General features: G+C 44.1%; 23 non-coding genes and 1 pseudogene across 24 annotated transcripts; all 24 read left to right on the forward strand.

Annotated features, from left to right (window-relative positions):
• The first annotated feature begins 145 nt into the window (after positions 1–145).
• LOC311352320 (U5 spliceosomal RNA) lies at positions 146–260 on the forward strand. Its single transcript, XR_014636892.1, has one exon. It is a non-coding gene; the product is annotated as a U5 spliceosomal RNA (small nuclear RNA).
• Positions 261–809: 549 nt separating this feature from the next.
• On the forward strand, positions 810–924 carry LOC311352238 (U5 spliceosomal RNA). The gene has a single exon (XR_014636821.1). It is a non-coding gene; the product is annotated as a U5 spliceosomal RNA (small nuclear RNA).
• Positions 925–1475: 551 nt separating this feature from the next.
• Positions 1476–1590, forward strand: LOC311352321 (U5 spliceosomal RNA). Its single transcript, XR_014636893.1, has one exon. It is a non-coding gene; the product is annotated as a U5 spliceosomal RNA (small nuclear RNA).
• Positions 1591–2140: 550 nt separating this feature from the next.
• Positions 2141–2255, forward strand: LOC311352322 (U5 spliceosomal RNA). The gene has a single exon (XR_014636894.1). It is a non-coding gene; the product is annotated as a U5 spliceosomal RNA (small nuclear RNA).
• A 550-nt stretch (positions 2256–2805) lies between these two features.
• On the forward strand, positions 2806–2920 carry LOC311352324 (U5 spliceosomal RNA). The gene has a single exon (XR_014636895.1). It is a non-coding gene; the product is annotated as a U5 spliceosomal RNA (small nuclear RNA).
• Positions 2921–3470: 550 nt separating this feature from the next.
• On the forward strand, positions 3471–3585 carry LOC311352237 (U5 spliceosomal RNA). Its single transcript, XR_014636820.1, has one exon. It is a non-coding gene; the product is annotated as a U5 spliceosomal RNA (small nuclear RNA).
• A 549-nt stretch (positions 3586–4134) lies between these two features.
• On the forward strand, positions 4135–4248 carry LOC311352254 (U5 spliceosomal RNA). Its single transcript, XR_014636836.1, has one exon. It is a non-coding gene; the product is annotated as a U5 spliceosomal RNA (small nuclear RNA).
• A 552-nt stretch (positions 4249–4800) lies between these two features.
• On the forward strand, positions 4801–4915 carry LOC311352325 (U5 spliceosomal RNA). Its single transcript, XR_014636896.1, has one exon. It is a non-coding gene; the product is annotated as a U5 spliceosomal RNA (small nuclear RNA).
• Positions 4916–5465: 550 nt separating this feature from the next.
• Positions 5466–5580, forward strand: LOC311352198 (U5 spliceosomal RNA). Its single transcript, XR_014636785.1, has one exon. It is a non-coding gene; the product is annotated as a U5 spliceosomal RNA (small nuclear RNA).
• A 550-nt stretch (positions 5581–6130) lies between these two features.
• LOC311352210 (U5 spliceosomal RNA) lies at positions 6131–6245 on the forward strand. Its single transcript, XR_014636796.1, has one exon. It is a non-coding gene; the product is annotated as a U5 spliceosomal RNA (small nuclear RNA).
• Positions 6246–6795: 550 nt separating this feature from the next.
• On the forward strand, positions 6796–6910 carry LOC311352326 (U5 spliceosomal RNA). Its single transcript, XR_014636897.1, has one exon. It is a non-coding gene; the product is annotated as a U5 spliceosomal RNA (small nuclear RNA).
• A 550-nt stretch (positions 6911–7460) lies between these two features.
• On the forward strand, positions 7461–7575 carry LOC311352327 (U5 spliceosomal RNA). Its single transcript, XR_014636898.1, has one exon. It is a non-coding gene; the product is annotated as a U5 spliceosomal RNA (small nuclear RNA).
• Positions 7576–8125: 550 nt separating this feature from the next.
• On the forward strand, positions 8126–8240 carry LOC311352328 (U5 spliceosomal RNA). The gene has a single exon (XR_014636899.1). It is a non-coding gene; the product is annotated as a U5 spliceosomal RNA (small nuclear RNA).
• A 549-nt stretch (positions 8241–8789) lies between these two features.
• LOC311352232 (U5 spliceosomal RNA) lies at positions 8790–8899 on the forward strand (annotated as a pseudogene). Its single transcript has one exon.
• A 555-nt stretch (positions 8900–9454) lies between these two features.
• LOC311352239 (U5 spliceosomal RNA) lies at positions 9455–9569 on the forward strand. The gene has a single exon (XR_014636822.1). It is a non-coding gene; the product is annotated as a U5 spliceosomal RNA (small nuclear RNA).
• A 551-nt stretch (positions 9570–10120) lies between these two features.
• LOC311352329 (U5 spliceosomal RNA) lies at positions 10121–10235 on the forward strand. The gene has a single exon (XR_014636900.1). It is a non-coding gene; the product is annotated as a U5 spliceosomal RNA (small nuclear RNA).
• A 550-nt stretch (positions 10236–10785) lies between these two features.
• LOC311352330 (U5 spliceosomal RNA) lies at positions 10786–10900 on the forward strand. The gene has a single exon (XR_014636901.1). It is a non-coding gene; the product is annotated as a U5 spliceosomal RNA (small nuclear RNA).
• A 549-nt stretch (positions 10901–11449) lies between these two features.
• LOC311352231 (U5 spliceosomal RNA) lies at positions 11450–11564 on the forward strand. Its single transcript, XR_014636815.1, has one exon. It is a non-coding gene; the product is annotated as a U5 spliceosomal RNA (small nuclear RNA).
• Positions 11565–12115: 551 nt separating this feature from the next.
• On the forward strand, positions 12116–12230 carry LOC311352331 (U5 spliceosomal RNA). The gene has a single exon (XR_014636902.1). It is a non-coding gene; the product is annotated as a U5 spliceosomal RNA (small nuclear RNA).
• A 550-nt stretch (positions 12231–12780) lies between these two features.
• Positions 12781–12895, forward strand: LOC311352332 (U5 spliceosomal RNA). The gene has a single exon (XR_014636903.1). It is a non-coding gene; the product is annotated as a U5 spliceosomal RNA (small nuclear RNA).
• A 550-nt stretch (positions 12896–13445) lies between these two features.
• Positions 13446–13560, forward strand: LOC311352333 (U5 spliceosomal RNA). Its single transcript, XR_014636904.1, has one exon. It is a non-coding gene; the product is annotated as a U5 spliceosomal RNA (small nuclear RNA).
• Positions 13561–14110: 550 nt separating this feature from the next.
• LOC311352336 (U5 spliceosomal RNA) lies at positions 14111–14225 on the forward strand. Its single transcript, XR_014636906.1, has one exon. It is a non-coding gene; the product is annotated as a U5 spliceosomal RNA (small nuclear RNA).
• Positions 14226–14775: 550 nt separating this feature from the next.
• Positions 14776–14890, forward strand: LOC311352337 (U5 spliceosomal RNA). The gene has a single exon (XR_014636907.1). It is a non-coding gene; the product is annotated as a U5 spliceosomal RNA (small nuclear RNA).
• A 550-nt stretch (positions 14891–15440) lies between these two features.
• On the forward strand, positions 15441–15555 carry LOC311352262 (U5 spliceosomal RNA). The gene has a single exon (XR_014636843.1). It is a non-coding gene; the product is annotated as a U5 spliceosomal RNA (small nuclear RNA).
• Positions 15556–15774: the final 219 nt, after the last annotated feature.

The raw sequence follows: 15774 nt of genomic DNA on the forward strand, positions 1-15774 counted from the left end.
CCACCGTGGCAATCTGTAGCCTTAACTCTAGTGCCTCTGGTTATCACTGCAAAAGTCAAACTATAGGCCACTGTTTGTGTAAAAAACCTCACTTAAGGTATTAGGTGGGACAAGGGGTCGACATTTGAACGCACATCAACGGCAGCACTCAGGTTTCTCTTCAGATCGTATAAATCTTTCGCCTTTTACTAAAGATTTCCGTGGAGAGGAACAATATGAGTTTCAACTAATTTTTTGCCGCTCTGCCGCAAGGTGGGGCGTTCTTTCCCTGTTTAAGAAAAACGGTCTGCATCGCAGAGGGTGAGCTCGTGTTACTTGACTGCACAGCACAGTGTGGTTTACGTGGCCACAAAAATGTGCCCAACACTTGTGGCATGAATGAATCGCTCCACTGAAAGTATTGAAATGAGACGAAATACTTTTATCTTTTCTATCCACCAGATGGCAGTCAATATGCACTTTTCACAGTACACCTTTTGCCAGTCACACAAGAAGTATAGACTGTGGACTCGGCCTATCCGTACAAAGCTCCTAAGTAATTCCTCTGTACGTTCCATTATGCAAACGCATGAAACCGGTGACAGGCAACTACCCACAGTGCTTTGCCAAACGGTAAATGTACTCTTTAAATGACATTTCAATTGGCACACTGTGTTATCCAGAATCCACCGTGGCAATCTGTAGCCTTAACTCTAGTGCCTCTGGTTATCACTGCAAAAGTCAAACTATAGGCCACTGTTTGTGTAAAAAACCTCACTTAAGGTATTAGGTGGGACAATGGGTCGACATTTGAACGCGCATCAACGGCAGCACTCAGGTTTCTCTTCAGATCGTATAAATCTTTCGCCTTTTACTAAAGATTTCCGTGGAGAGGAACAATATGAGTTTCAACTAATTTTTTGACGCTCTGCCGCAAGGTGGGGCGTTCTTTCCCTGTTTAAGAAAAACGGTCTGCATCGCAGAGGGTGGGCTCGTGTTGCTTGACTGCACAGCACAGTGTGGTTTACGTGGCCACAAAAATGTGCCCAACACTTGTGGCATGAATGAATCGCTCCACTGAAAGTATTGAAATGAGACGAAATACTTTTATCTTTTCTATCCACCAGATGGCAGTCAATATGCACTTTTCACAGTACACCTTTTGCCAGTCACACAAGAAGTATAGACTGTGGACTCGGCCTATCCGTACAAAGCTCCTAAGTAATTCCTCTGTACGTTCCATTATGCGAACGCATGAAACCGGTGACAGGCAACTACCCACAGTGCTTTGCCAAACGGTAAATGTACTCTTTAAATGACATTTCAATTGGCACACTGTGTTATCCAGAATCCACCGTGGCAATCTGTAGCCTTAACTCTAGTGCCTCTGGTTATCACTGCAAAAGTCAAACTATAGGCCACTGTTTGTGTAAAAAACCTCACTTAAGGTATTAGGTGGGACAATGGGTCGACATTTGAACGCACATCAACGGCAGCACTCAGGTTTCTCTTCAGATCGTATAAATCTTTCGCCTTTTACTAAAGATTTCCGTGGAGAGGAACAATATGAGTTTCAACTAATTTTTTGCCGCTCTGCCGCAAGGTGGGGCGTTCTTTCCCTGTTTAAGAAAAACGGTCTGCATCGCAGAGGGTGAGCTCGTGTTGCTTGACTGCACAGCACAGTGTGGTTTACGTGGCCACAAAAATGTGCCCAACACTTGTGGCATGAATGAATCGCTCCACTGAAAGTATTGAAATGAGACGAAATACTTTCATCTTTTCTATCCACCAGATGGCAGTCAATATGCACTTTTCACAGTACACCTTTTGCCAGTCACACAAGAAGTATAGACTGTGGACTCGGCCTATCCGTACAAAGCTCCTAAGTAATTCCTCTGTACGTTCCATTATGCAAACGCATGAAACCGGTGACAGGCAACTACCCACAGTGCTTTGCCAAACGGTAAATGTACTCTTTAAATGACATTTCAATTGGCACACTGTGTTATCCAGAATCCACCGTGGCAATCTGTAGCCTTAACTCTAGTGCCTCTGGTTATCACTGCAAAAGTCAAACTATAGGCCACTGTTTGTGTAAAAAACCTCACTTAAGGTATTAGGTGGGACAATGGGTCGACATTTGAACGCGCATCAACAGCAGCACTCAGGTTTCTCTTCAGATCGTATAAATCTTTCGCCTTTTACTAAAGATTTCCGTGGAGAGGAACAATATGAGTTTCAACTAATTTTTTGCCGCTCTGCCGCAAGGTGGGGCGTTCTTTCCCTGTTTAAGAAAAACGGTCTGCATCGCAGAGGGTGAGCTCGTGTTGCTTGACTGCACAGCACAGTGTGGTTTACGTGGCCACAAAAATGTGCCCAACACTTGTGGCATGAATGAATCGCTCCACTGAAAGTATTGAAATGAGACGAAATACTTTCATCTTTTCTATCCACCAGATGGCAGTCAATATGCACTTTTCACAGTACACCTTTTGCCAGTCACACAAGAAGTATAGACTGTGGACTCGGCCTATCCATACAAAGCTCCTAAGTAATTCCTCTGTACGTTCCATTATGCAAACGCATGAAACCGGTGACAGGCAACTACCCACAGTGCTTTGCCAAACGGTAAATGTACTCTTTAAATGACATTTCAATTGGCACACTGTGTTATCCAGAATCCACCGTGGCAATCTGTAGCCTTAACTCTAGTGCCTCTGGTTATCACTGCAAAAGTCAAATTATAGGCCACTGTTTGTGTAAAAAACCTCACTTAAGGTATTAGGTGGGACAAGGGGTCGACATTTGAACGCACATCAACGGCAGCACTCAGGTTTCTCTTCAGATCGTATAAATCTTTCGCCTTTTACTAAAGATTTCCGTGGAGAGGAACAATATGAGTTTCAACTAATTTTTTGCCGCTCTGCCGCAAGGTGGGGCGTTCTTTCCCTGTTTAAGAAAAACGGTCTGCATCGCAGAGGGTGAGCTCGTGTTGCTTGACTGCACAGCACAGTGTGGTTTACGTGGCCACAAAAATGTGCCCAACACTTGTGGCATGAATGAATCGCTCCACTGAAAGTATTGAAATGAGACGAAATACTTTTATCTTTTCTATCCACCAGATGGCAGTCAATATGCACTTTTCACAGTACACCTTTTGCCAGTCACACAAGAAGTATAGACTGTGGACTCGGCCTATCCGTACAAAGCTCCTAAGTAATTCCTCTGTACGTTCCATTATGCAAACGCATGAAACCGGTGACAGGCAACTACCCACAGTGCTTTGCCAAACGGTAAATGTACTCTTTAAATGACATTTCAATTGGCACACTGTGTTATCCAGAATCCACCGTGGCAATCTGTAGCCTTAACTCTAGTGCCTCTGGTTATCACTGCAAAAGTCAAACTATAGGCCACTGTTTGTGTAAAAAACCTCACTTAAGGTATTAGGTGGGACAATGGGTCGACATTTGAACGCGCATCAACGGCAGCACTCAGGTTTCTCTTCAGATCGTATAAATCTTTCGCCTTTTACTAAAGATTTCCGTGGAGAGGAGCAATATGAGTTTCAACTAATTTTTTGCCGCTCTGCCGCAAGGTGGGGCGTTCTTTCCCTGTTTAAGAAAAACGGTCTGCATCGCAGAGGGTGAGCTCGTGTTGCTTGACTGCACAGCACAGTGTGGTTTACGTGGCCACAAATATGTGCCCAACACTTGTGGCATGAATGAATCGCTCCACTGAAAGTATTGAAATGAGACGAAATACTTTTATCTTTTCTATCCAGCAGATGGCAGTCAATATGCACTTTTCACAGTACACCTTTTGCCAGTCACACAAGAAGTATAGACTGTGGACTCGGCCTATCCGTACAAAGCTCCTAAGTAATTCCTCTGTACGTTCCATTATGCGAACGCATGAAACTGGTGACAGGCAACTACCCACAGTGCTTTGCCAAACGGTAAATGTACTCTTTAAATGACATTTCAATTGGCACACTGTGTTATCCAGAATCCACCGTGGCAATCTGTAGCCTTAACTCTAGTGCCTCTGGTTATCACTGCAAAAGTCAAACTATAGGCCACTGTTTGTGTAAAAAACCTCACTTAAGGTATTAGGTGGGACAATGGGTCGACATTTGAACGCGCATCAACGGCAGCACTCAGGTTTCTCTTCAGATCGTATAAATCTTTTGCCTTTTACTAAAGATTTCCGTGGAGAGGAACAATATGAGTTTCAACTAATTTTTTGCCGCTCTGCCGCAAGGTGGGGCTTTCTTTCGCTGTTTAAGAAAAACGGTCTGCATCGCAGAGGGTGAGCTCGTGTTGCTTGACTGCACAGCACAGTGTGGTTTACGTGGCCACAAAAATGTGCCCAACACTTGTGGCATGAATGAATCGCTCCACTGAAAGTATTGAAATGAGACGAAATACTTTTATCTTTTCTATCCACCAGATGGCAGTCAATATGCACTTTTCACAGTACACCTTTTGCCAGTCACACAAGAAGTATAGACTGTGGACTCGGCCTATCCGTACAAAGCTCCTAAGTAATTCCTCTGTACGTTCCATTATGCAAACGCATGAAACCGGTGACAGGCAACTACCCACAGTGCTTTGCCAAACGGTAATTGTACTCTTTAAATGACATTTCAATTGGCACACTGTGTTATCCAGAATCCACCGTGGCAATCTGCAGCCTTAACTCTAGTGCCTCTGGTTATCACTGCAAAAGTCAAACTATAGGCCACTGTTTGTGTAAAAAACCTCACTTAAGGTATTAGGTGGGACAATGGGTCGACATTTGAACGCACATCAACGGCAGCACTCAGGTTTCTCTTCAGATCGTATAAATCTTTCGCCTTTTACTAAAGATTTCCGTGGAGAGGAACAATATGAGTTTCAACTAATTTTTTGCCGCTCTGCCGCAAGGTGGGGCGTTCTTTCCCTGTTTAAGAAAAACGGTCTGCATCGCAGAGGGTGAGCTCGTGTTGCTTGACTGCACAGCACAGTGTGGTTTACGTGGCCACAAAAATGTGCCCAACACTTGTGGCATGAATGAATCGCTCCACTGAAAGTATTGAAATGAGACGAAATACTTTTATCTTTTCTATCCACCAGATGGCAGTCAATATGCACTTTTCACAGTACACCTTTTGCCAGTCACACAAGAAGTATAGACTGTGGACTCGGCCTATCCGTACAAAGCTCCTAAGTAATTCCTCTGTACGTTCCATTATGCAAACGCATGAAACCGGTGACAGGCAACTACCCACAGTGCTTTGCCAAACGGTAAATGTACTCTTTAAATGACATTTCAATTGGCACACTGTGTTATCCAGAATCCACCGTGGCAATCTGTAGCCTTAACTCTAGTGCCTCTGGTTATCACTGCAAAAGTCAAACTATAGGCCACTGTTTGTGTAAAAAACCTCACTTAAGGTATTAGGTGGGACAATGGGTCGACATTTGAACGCGCATCAACGGCAGCACTCAGGTTTCTCTTCAGATCGTATAAATCTTTCGCCTTTTACTAAAGATTTCCGTGGAGAGGAACAATATGAGTTTCAACTAATTTTTTGCAGCTCTGCCGCAAGGTGGGGCGTTCTTTCCCTGTTTAAGAAAAACGGTCTGCATCGCAGAGGGTGAGCTCGTGTTGCTTGACTGCACAGCACAGTGTGGTTTACGTGGCCACAAAAATGTGCCCAACACTTGTGGCATGAATGAATCGCTCCACTGAAAGTATTGAAATGAGACGAAATACTTTTATCTTTTCTATCCAGCAGATGGCAGTCAATATGCACTTTTCACAGTACACCTTTTGCCAGTCACACAAGAAGTATAGACTGTGGACTCGGCCTATCCGTACAAAGCTCCTAAGTAATTCCTCTGTACGTTCCATTATGCAAACGCATGAAACCGGTGACAGGCAACTACCCACAGTGCTTTGCCAAACGGTAAATGTACTCTTTAAATGACATTTCAATTGGCACACTGTGTTATCCAGAATCCACCGTGGCAATCTGTAGCCTTAACTCTAGTGCCTCTGGTTATCACTGCAAAAGTCAAACTATAGGCCACTGTTTGTGTAAAAAACCTCACTTAAGGTATTAGGTGGGACAATGGGTCGACATTTGAACGCGCATCAACGGCAGCACTCAGGTTTCTCTTCAGATCGTATAAATCTTTCGCCTTTTACTAAAGATTTCCGTGGAGAGGAACAATATGAGTTTCAACTAATTTTTTGCAGCTCTGCCGCAAGGTGGGGCGTTCTTTCCCTGTTTAAGAAAAACGGTCTGCATCGCAGAGGGTGAGCTCGTGTTGCTTGACTGCACAGCACAGTGTGGTTTACGTGGCCACAAAAATGTGCCCAACACTTGTGGCATGAATGAATCGCTCCACTGAAAGTATTGAAATGAGACGAAATACTTTTATCTTTTCTATCCAGCAGATGGCAGTCAATATGCACTTTTCACAGTACACCTTTTGCCAGTCACACAAGAAGTATAGACTGTGGACTCGGCCTATCCGTACAAAGCTCCTAAGTAATTCCTCTGTACGTTCCATTATGCGAACGCATGAAACCGGTGACAGGCAACTACCCACAGTGCTTTGCCAAACGGTAAATGTACTCTTTAAATGACATTTCAATTGGCACACTGTGTTATCCAGAATCCACCGTGGCAATCTGTAGCCTTAACTCTAGTGCCTCTGGTTATCACTGCAAAAGTCAAACTATAGGCCACTGTTTGTGTAAAAAACCTCACTTAAGGTATTAGGTGGGACAATGGGTCGACATTTGAACGCGCATCAACGGCAGCACTCAGGTTTCTCTTCAGATCGTATAAATCTTTCGCCTTTTACTAAAGATTTCCGTGGAGAGGAACAATATGAGTTTCAACTAATTTTTTGCCGCTCTGCCGCAAGGTGGGGCGTTCTTTCCCTGTTTAAGAAAAACGGTCTGCATCGCAGAGGGTGGGCTTGTGTTGCTTGACTGCACAGCACAGTGTGGTTTACGTGGCCACAAAAATGTGCCCAACACTTGTGGCATGAATGAATCGCTCCACTGAAAGTATTGAAATGAGACAAAATACTTTTATCTTTTCTATCCACCAGATGGCAGTCAATATGCACTTTTCACAGTACACCTTTTGCCAGTCACACAAGAAGTATAGACTGTGGACTCGGCCTATCCGTACAAAGCTCCTAAGTAATTCCTCTGTACGTTCCATTATGCGAACGCATGAAACCGGTGACAGGCAACTACCCACAGTGCTTTGCCAAACGGTAAATGTACTCTTTAAATGACATTTCAATTGGCACACTGTGTTATCCAGAATCCACCGTGGCAATCTGTAGCCTTAACTCTAGTGCCTCTGGTTATCACTGCAAAAGTCAAACTATAGGCCACTGTTTCTGTAAAAAACCTCACTTAAGGTATTAGGTGGGACAATGGGTCGACATTTGAACGCACATCAACGGCAGCACTCAGGTTTCTCTTCAGATCGTATAAATCTTTCGCCTTTTACTAAAGATTTCCGTGGAGAGGAACAATATGAGTTTCAACTAATTTTTTGCCGCTCTGCCGCAAGGTGGGGCGTTCTTTCCCTGTTTAAGAAAAACGGTCTGCATCGCAGAGGGTGAGCTCGTGTTGCTTGACTGCACAGCACAGTGTGGTTTACGTGGCCACAAAAATGTGCCCAACACTTGTGGCATGAATGAATCGCTCCACTGAAAGTATTGAAATGAGACGAAATACTTTCATCTTTTCTATCCACCAGATGGCAGTCAATATGCACTTTTCACAGTACACCTTTTGCCAGTCACACAAGAAGTATAGACTGTGGACTCGGCCTATCCGTACAAAGCTCCTAAGTAATTCCTCTGTACGTTCCATTATGCGAACGCATGAAACCGGTGACAGGCAACTACCCACAGTGCTTTGCCAAACGGTAAATGTACTCTTTAAATGACATTTCAATTGGCACACTGTGTTATCCAGAATCCACCGTGGCAATCTGTAGCCTTAACTCTAGTGCCTCTGGTTATCACTGCAAAAGTCAAACTATAGGCCACTGTTTGTGTAAAAAACCTCACTTAAGGTATTAGGTGGGACAATGGGTCGACATTTGAACGCGCATCAACGGCAGCACTCAGGTTTCTCTTCAGATCGTATAAATCTTTCGCCTTTTACTAAAGATTTCCGTGGAGAGGAACAATATGAGTTTCAACTAATTTTTTGCCGCTCTGCCGCAAGGTGGGGCGTTCTTTCCCTGTTTAAGAAAAACGGTCTGCATCGCAGAGGGTGGGCTCGTGTTGCTTGACTGCACAGCACAGTGTGGTTTACGTGGCCACAAAAATGTGCCCAACACTTGTGGCATGAATGAATCGCTCCACTGAAAGTATTGAAATGAGACGAAATACTTTTATCTTTTCTATCCACCAGATGGCAGTCAATATGCACTTTTCACAGTACACCTTTTGCCAGTCACACAAGAAGTATAGACTGTGGACTCGGCCTATCCGTACAAAGCTCCTAAGTAATTCCTCTGTACGTTCCATTATGCGAACGCATGAAACCGGTGACAGGCAACTACCCACAGTGCTTTGCCAAACGGTAAATGTACTCTTTAAATGACATTTCAATTGGCACACTGTGTTATCCAGAATCCACCGTGGCAATCTGTAGCCTTAACTCTAGTGCCTCTGGTTATCACTGCAAAAGTCAAACTATAGGCCACTGTTTGTGTAAAAAACCTCACTTAAGGTATTAGGTGGGACAATGGGTCGACATTTGAACGCGCATCAACGGCAGCACTCAGGTTTCTCTTCAGATCGTATAAATCTTTCGCCTTTTACTAAAGATTTCCGTGGAGAGGAACAATATGAGTTTCAACTAATTTTTTGACGCTCTGCCGCAGGGTGGGGCGTTCTTTCCCTGTTTAAGAAAAACGGTCTGCATCGCAGAGGGTGGGCTCGTGTTGCTTGACTGCACAGCACAGTGTGGTTTACGTGGCCACAAAAATGTGCCCAACACTTGTGGCATGAATGAATCGCTCCACTGAAAGTATTGAAATGAGACGAAATACTTTTATCTTTTCTATCCACCAGATGGCAGTCAATATGCACTTTTCACAGTACACCTTTTGCCAGTCACACAAGAAGTATAGACTGTGGACTCGGCCTATCCGTACAAAGCTCCTAAGTAATTCCTCTGTACGTTCCATTATGCGAACGCATGAAACCGGTGACAGGCAACTACCCACAGTGCTTTGCCAAACGGTAAATGTACTCTTTAAATGACATTTCAATTGGCACACTGTGTTATCCAGAATCCACCGTGGCAATCTGTAGCCTTAACTCTAGTGCCTCTGGTTATCACTGCAAAAGTCAAACTATAGGCCACTGTTTGTGTAAAAAACCTCACTTAAGGTATTAGGTGGGACAATGGGTCGACATTTGAACGCGCATCAACGGCAGCACTCAGGTTTCTCTTCAGATCGTATAAATCTTTCGCCTTTTACTAAAGATTTCCGTGGAGAGGAACAATATGAGTTTCAACTAATTTTTTGACGCTCTGCCGCAAGGTGGGGCGTTCTTTCCCTGTTTAAGAAAAACGGTCTGCATCGCAGAGGGTGGGCTCGTGTTGCTTGACTGCACAGCACAGTGTGGTTTACGTGGCCACAAAAATGTGCCCAACACTTGTGGCATGAATGAATCGCTCCACTGAAAGTATTGAAATGAGACAAAATACTTTTATCTTTTCTATCCACCAGATGGCAGTCAATATGCACTTTTCACAGTACACCTTTTGCCAGTCACACAAGAAGTATAGACTGTGGACTCGGCCTATCCGTACAAAGCTCCTAAGTAATTCCTCTGTACGTTCCATTATGCGAACGCATGAAACCGGTGACAGGCAACTACCCACAGTGCTTTGCCAAACGGTAAATGTACTCTTTAAATGACATTTCAATTGGCACACTGTGTTATCCAGAATCCACCGTGGCAATCTGTAGCCTTAACTCTAGTGCCTCTGGTTATCACTGCAAAAGTCAAACTATAGGCCACTGTTTGTGTAAAAAACCTCACTTAAGGTATTAGGTGGGACAATGGGTCGACATTTGAACGCGCATCAACGGCAGCACTCAGGTTTCTCTTCAGATCGTATAAATCTTTCGCCTTTTACTAAAGATTTCCGTGGAGAGGAACAATATGAGTTTCAACTAATTTTTTGCCGCTCTGCCGCAAGGTGGGGCGTTCTTTCCCTGTTTAAGAAAAACGGTCTGCATCGCAGAGGGTGAGCTCGTGTTGCTTGACTGCACAGCACAGTGTGGTTTACGTGGCCACAAAAATGTGCCCAACACTTGTGGCATGAATGAATCGCTCCACTGAAAGTATTGAAATGAGACGAAATACTTTCATCTTTTCTATCCACCAGATGGCAGTCAATATGCACTTTTCACAGTACACCTTTTGCCAGTCACACAAGAAGTATAGACTGTGGACTCGGCCTATCCGTACAAAGCTCCTAAGTAATTCCTCTGTACGTTCCATTATGCGAACGCATGAAACCGGTGACAGGCAACTACCCACAGTGCTTTGCCAAACGGTAAATGTACTCTTTAAATGACATTTCAATTGGCACACTGTGTTATCCAGAATCCACCGTGGCAATCTGTAGCCTTAACTCTAGTGCCTCTGGTTATCACTGCAAAAGTCAAACTATAGGCCACTGTTTGTGTAAAAAACCTCACTTAAGGTATTAGGTGGGACAATGGGTCGACATTTGAACGCGCATCAACGGCAGCACTCAGGTTTCTCTTCAGATCGTATAAATCTTTCGCCTTTTACTAAAGATTTCCGTGGAGAGGAACAATATGAGTTTCAACTAATTTTTTGCCGCTCTGCCGCAAGGTGGGGCGTTCTTTCCCTGTTTAAGAAAAACGGTCTGCATCGCAGAGGGTGAGCTCGTGTTGCTTGACTGCACAGCACAGTGTGGTTTACGTGGCCACAAAAATGTGCCCAACACTTGTGGCATGAATGAATCGCTCCACTGAAAGTATTGAAATGAGACGAAATACTTTCATCTTTTCTATCCAGCAGATGGCAGTCAATATGCACTTTTCACAGTACACCTTTTGCCAGTCACACAAGAAGTATAGACTGTGGACTCGGCCTATCCGTACAAAGCTCCTAAGTAATTCCTCTGTACGTTCCATTATGCAAACGCATGAAACCGGTGACAGGCAACTACCCACAGTGCTTTGCCAAACGGTAAATGTACTCTTTAAATGACATTTCAATTGGCACACTGTGTTATCCAGAATCCACCGTGGCAATCTGTAGCCTTAACTCTAGTGCCTCTGGTTATCACTGCAAAAGTCAAACTATAGGCCACTGTTTGTGTAAAAAACCTCACTTAAGGTATTAGGTGGGACAATGGGTCGACATTTGAACGCGCATCAACGGCAGCACTCAGGTTTCTCTTCAGATCGTATAAATCTTTCGCCTTTTACTAAAGATTTCCGTGGAGAGGAACAATATGAGTTTCAAATAATTTTTTGACGCTCTGCCGCAAGGTGGGGCGTTCTTTCCCTGTTTAAGAAAAACGGTCTGCATCGCAGAGGGTGGGCTCGTGTTGCTTGACTGCACAGCACAGTGTGGTTTACGTGGCCACAAAAATGTGCCCAACACTTGTGGCATGAATGAATCGCTCCACTGAAAGTATTGAAATGAGACAAAATACTTTTATCTTTTCTATCCACCAGATGGCAGTCAATATGCACTTTTCACAGTACACCTTTTGCCAGTCACACAAGAAGTATAGACTGTGGACTCGGCCTATCCGTACAAAGCTCCTAAGTAATTCCTCTGTACGTTCCATTATGCGAACGCATGAAACCGGTGACAGGCAACTACCCACAGTGCTTTGCCAAACGGTAAATGTACTCTTTAAATGACATTTCAATTGGCACACTGTGTTATCCAGAATCCACCGTGGCAATCTGTAGCCTTAACTCTAGTGCCTCTGGTTATCACTGCAAAAGTCAAACTATAGGCCACTGTTTGTGTAAAAAACCTCACTTAAGGTATTAGGTGGGACAATGGGTCGACATTTGAACGCGCATCAACGGCAGCACTCAGGTTTCTCTTCAGATCGTATAAATCTTTCGCCTTTTACTAAAGATTTCCGTGGAGAGGAACAATATGAGTTTCAACTAATTTTTTGCCGCTCTGCCGCAAGGTGGGGCGTTCTTTCCCTGTTTAAGAAAAACGGTCTGCATCGCAGAGGGTGAGCTCGTGTTGCTTGACTGCACAGCACAGTGTGGTTTACGTGGCCACAAAAATGTGCCCAACACTTGTGGCATGAATGAATCGCTCCACTGAAAGTATTGAAATGAGACGAAATACTTTCATCTTTTCTATCCACCAGATGGCAGTCAATATGCACTTTTCACAGTACACCTTTTGCCAGTCACACAAGAAGTATAGACTGTGGACTCGGCCTATCCGTACAAAGCTCCTAAGTAATTCCTCTGTACGTTCCATTATGCGAACGCATGAAACCGGTGACAGGCAACTACCCACAGTGCTTTGCCAAACGGTAAATGTACTCTTTAAATGACATTTCAATTGGCACACTGTGTTATCCAGAATCCACCGTGGCAATCTGTAGCCTTAACTCTAGTGCCTCTGGTTATCACTGCAAAAGTCAAACTATAGGCCACTGTTTGTGTAAAAAACCTCACTTAAGGTATTAGGTGGGACAATGGGTCGACATTTGAACGCGCATCAACGGCAGCACTCAGGTTTCTCTTCAGATCGTATAAATCTTTCGCCTTTTACTAAAGATTTCCGTGGAGAGGAACAATATGAGTTTCAACTAATTTTTTGCCGCTCTGCCGCAAGGTGGGGCGTTCTTTCCCTGTTTAAGAAAAACGGTCTGCATCGCAGAGGGTGAGCTCGTGTTGCTTGACTGCACAGCACAGTGTGGTTTACGTGGCCACAAAAATGTGCCCAACACTTGTGGCATGAATGAATCGCTCCACTGAAAGTATTGAAATGAGACGAAATAGTTTCATCTTTTCTATCCAGCAGATGGCAGTCAATATGCACTTTTCACAGTACACCTTTTGCCAGTCACACAAGAAGTATAGACTGTGGACTCGGCCTATCCGTACAAAGCTCCTAAGTAATTCCTCTGTACGTTCCATTATGCAAACGCATGAAACCGGTGACAGGCAACTACCCACAGTGCTTTGCCAAACGGTAAATGTACTCTTTAAATGACATTTCAATTGGCACACTGTGTTATCCAGAATCCACCGTGGCAATCTGTAGCCTTAACTCTAGTGCCTCTGGTTATTACTGCAAAAGTCAAACTATAGGCCACTGTTTGTGTAAAAAACCTCACTTAAGGTATTAGGTGGGACAATGGGTCGACATTTGAACGCGCATCAACGGCAGCACTCAGGTTTCTCTTCAGATCGTATAAATCTTTCGCCTTTTACTAAAGATTTCCGTGGAGAGGAACAATATGAGTTTCAACTAATTTTTTGCCGCTCTGCCGCAAGGTGGGGCGTTCTTTCCCTGTTTAAGAAAAACGGTCTGCATCGCAGAGGGTGAGCTCGTGTTGCTTGACTGCACAGCACAGTGTGGTTTACGTGGCCACAAAAATGTGCCCAACACTTGTGGCATGAATGAATCGCTCCACTGAAAGTATTGAAATGAGACGAAATACTTTCATCTTTTCTATCCACCAGATGGCAGTCAATATGCACTTTTCACAGTACACCTTTTGCCAGTCACACAAGAAGTATAGACTGTGGACTCGGCCTATCCGTACAAAGCTCCTAAGTAATTCCTCTGTACGTTCCATTATGCGAACGCATGAAACCGGTGACAGGCAACTACCCACAGTGCTTTGCCAAACGGTAAATGTACTCTTTAAATGACATTTCAATTGGCACACTGTGTTATCCAGAATCCACCGTGGCAATCTGTAGCCTTAACTCTAGTGCCTCTGGTTATCACTGCAAAAGTCAAACTATAGGCCACTGTTTGTGTAAAAAACCTCACTTAAGGTATTAGGTGGGACAATGGGTCGACATTTGAACGCACATCAACGGCAGCACTCAGGTTTCTCTTCAGATCGTATAAATCTTTCGCCTTTTACTAAAGATTTCCGTGGAGAGGAACAATATGAGTTTCAACTAATTTTTTGCCGCTCTGCCGCAAGGTGGGGCGTTCTTTCCCTGTTTAAGAAAAACGGTCTGCATCGCAGAGGGTGAGCTCGTGTTGCTTGACTGCACAGCACAGTGTGGTTTACGTGGCCACAAAAATGTGCCCAACACTTGTGGCATGAATGAATCGCTCCACTGAAAGTATTGAAATGAGACGAAATACTTTCATCTTTTCTATCCACCAGATGGCAGTCAATATGCACTTTTCACAGTACACCTTTTGCCAGTCACACAAGAAGTATAGACTGTGGACTCGGCCTATCCGTACAAAGCTCCTAAGTAATTCCTCTGTACGTTCCATTATGCGAACGCATGAAACCGGTGACAGGCAACTACCCACAGTGCTTTGCCAAACGGTAAATGTACTCTTTAAATGACATTTCAATTGGCACACTGTGTTATCCAGAATCCACCGTGGCAATCTGTAGCCTTAACTCTAGTGCCTCTGGTTATCACTGCAAAAGTCAAACTATAGGCCACTGTTTGTGTAAAAAACCTCACTTAAGGTATTAGGTGGGACAATGGGTCGACATTTGAACGCGCATCAACGGCAGCACTCAGGTTTCTCTTCAGATCGTATAAATCTTTCGCCTTTTACTAAAGATTTCCGTGGAGAGGAACAATATGAGTTTCAACTAATTTTTTGCCGCTCTGCCGCAAGGTGGGGCGTTCTTTCCCTGTTTAAGAAAAACGGTCTGCATCGCAGAGGGTGGGCTCGTGTTGCTTGACTGCACAGCACAGTGTGGTTTACGTGGCCACAAAAATGTGCCCAACACTTGTGGCATGAATGAATCGCTCCACTGAAAGTATTGAAATGAGACGAAATACTTTTATCTTTTCTATCCACCAGATGGCAGTCAATATGCACTTTTCACAGTACACCTTTTGCCAGTCACACAAGAAGTATAGACTGTGGACTCGGCCTATCCGTACAAAGCTCCTAAGTAATTCCTCTGTACGTTCCATTATGCGAACGCATGAAACCGGTGACAGGCAACTACCCACAGTGCTTTGCCAAACGGTAAATGTACTCTTTAAATGACATTTCAATTGGCACACTGTGTTATCCAGAATCCACCGTGGCAATCTGTAGCCTTAACTCTAGTGCCTCTGGTTATCACTGCAAAAGTCAAACTATAGGCCACTGTTTGTGTAAAAAACCTCACTTAAGGTATTAGGTGGGACAATGGGTCGACATTTGAACGCGCATCAACGGCAGAACTCAGGTTTTTCTTCAGATCGTATAAATCTTTCGCCTTTTACTAAAGATTTCCGTGGAGAGGAACAATATGAGTTTCAACTAATTTTTTGCCGCTCTGCCGCAAGGTGGGGTGTTCTTTCCCTGTTTAAGAAAAACGGTCTGCATCGCAGAGGGTGGGCTCGTGTTGCTTGACTGCACAGCACAGTGTGGTTTACGTGGCCACAAAAATGTGCCCAACACTTGTGGCATGAATGAATCGCTCCACTGAAAGTATTGAAATGAGACAAAATACTTTTATCTTTTCTATCCACCAGATGGCAGTCAATATGCACTTTTCACAGTACACCTTTTG

Source organism: Micromesistius poutassou (genome assembly GCF_964030765.1).
Source record: "Micromesistius poutassou genome assembly, chromosome: 8".
In the NCBI taxonomy this organism is placed as follows: Eukaryota; Metazoa; Chordata; class Actinopteri; order Gadiformes; family Gadidae; genus Micromesistius; species Micromesistius poutassou.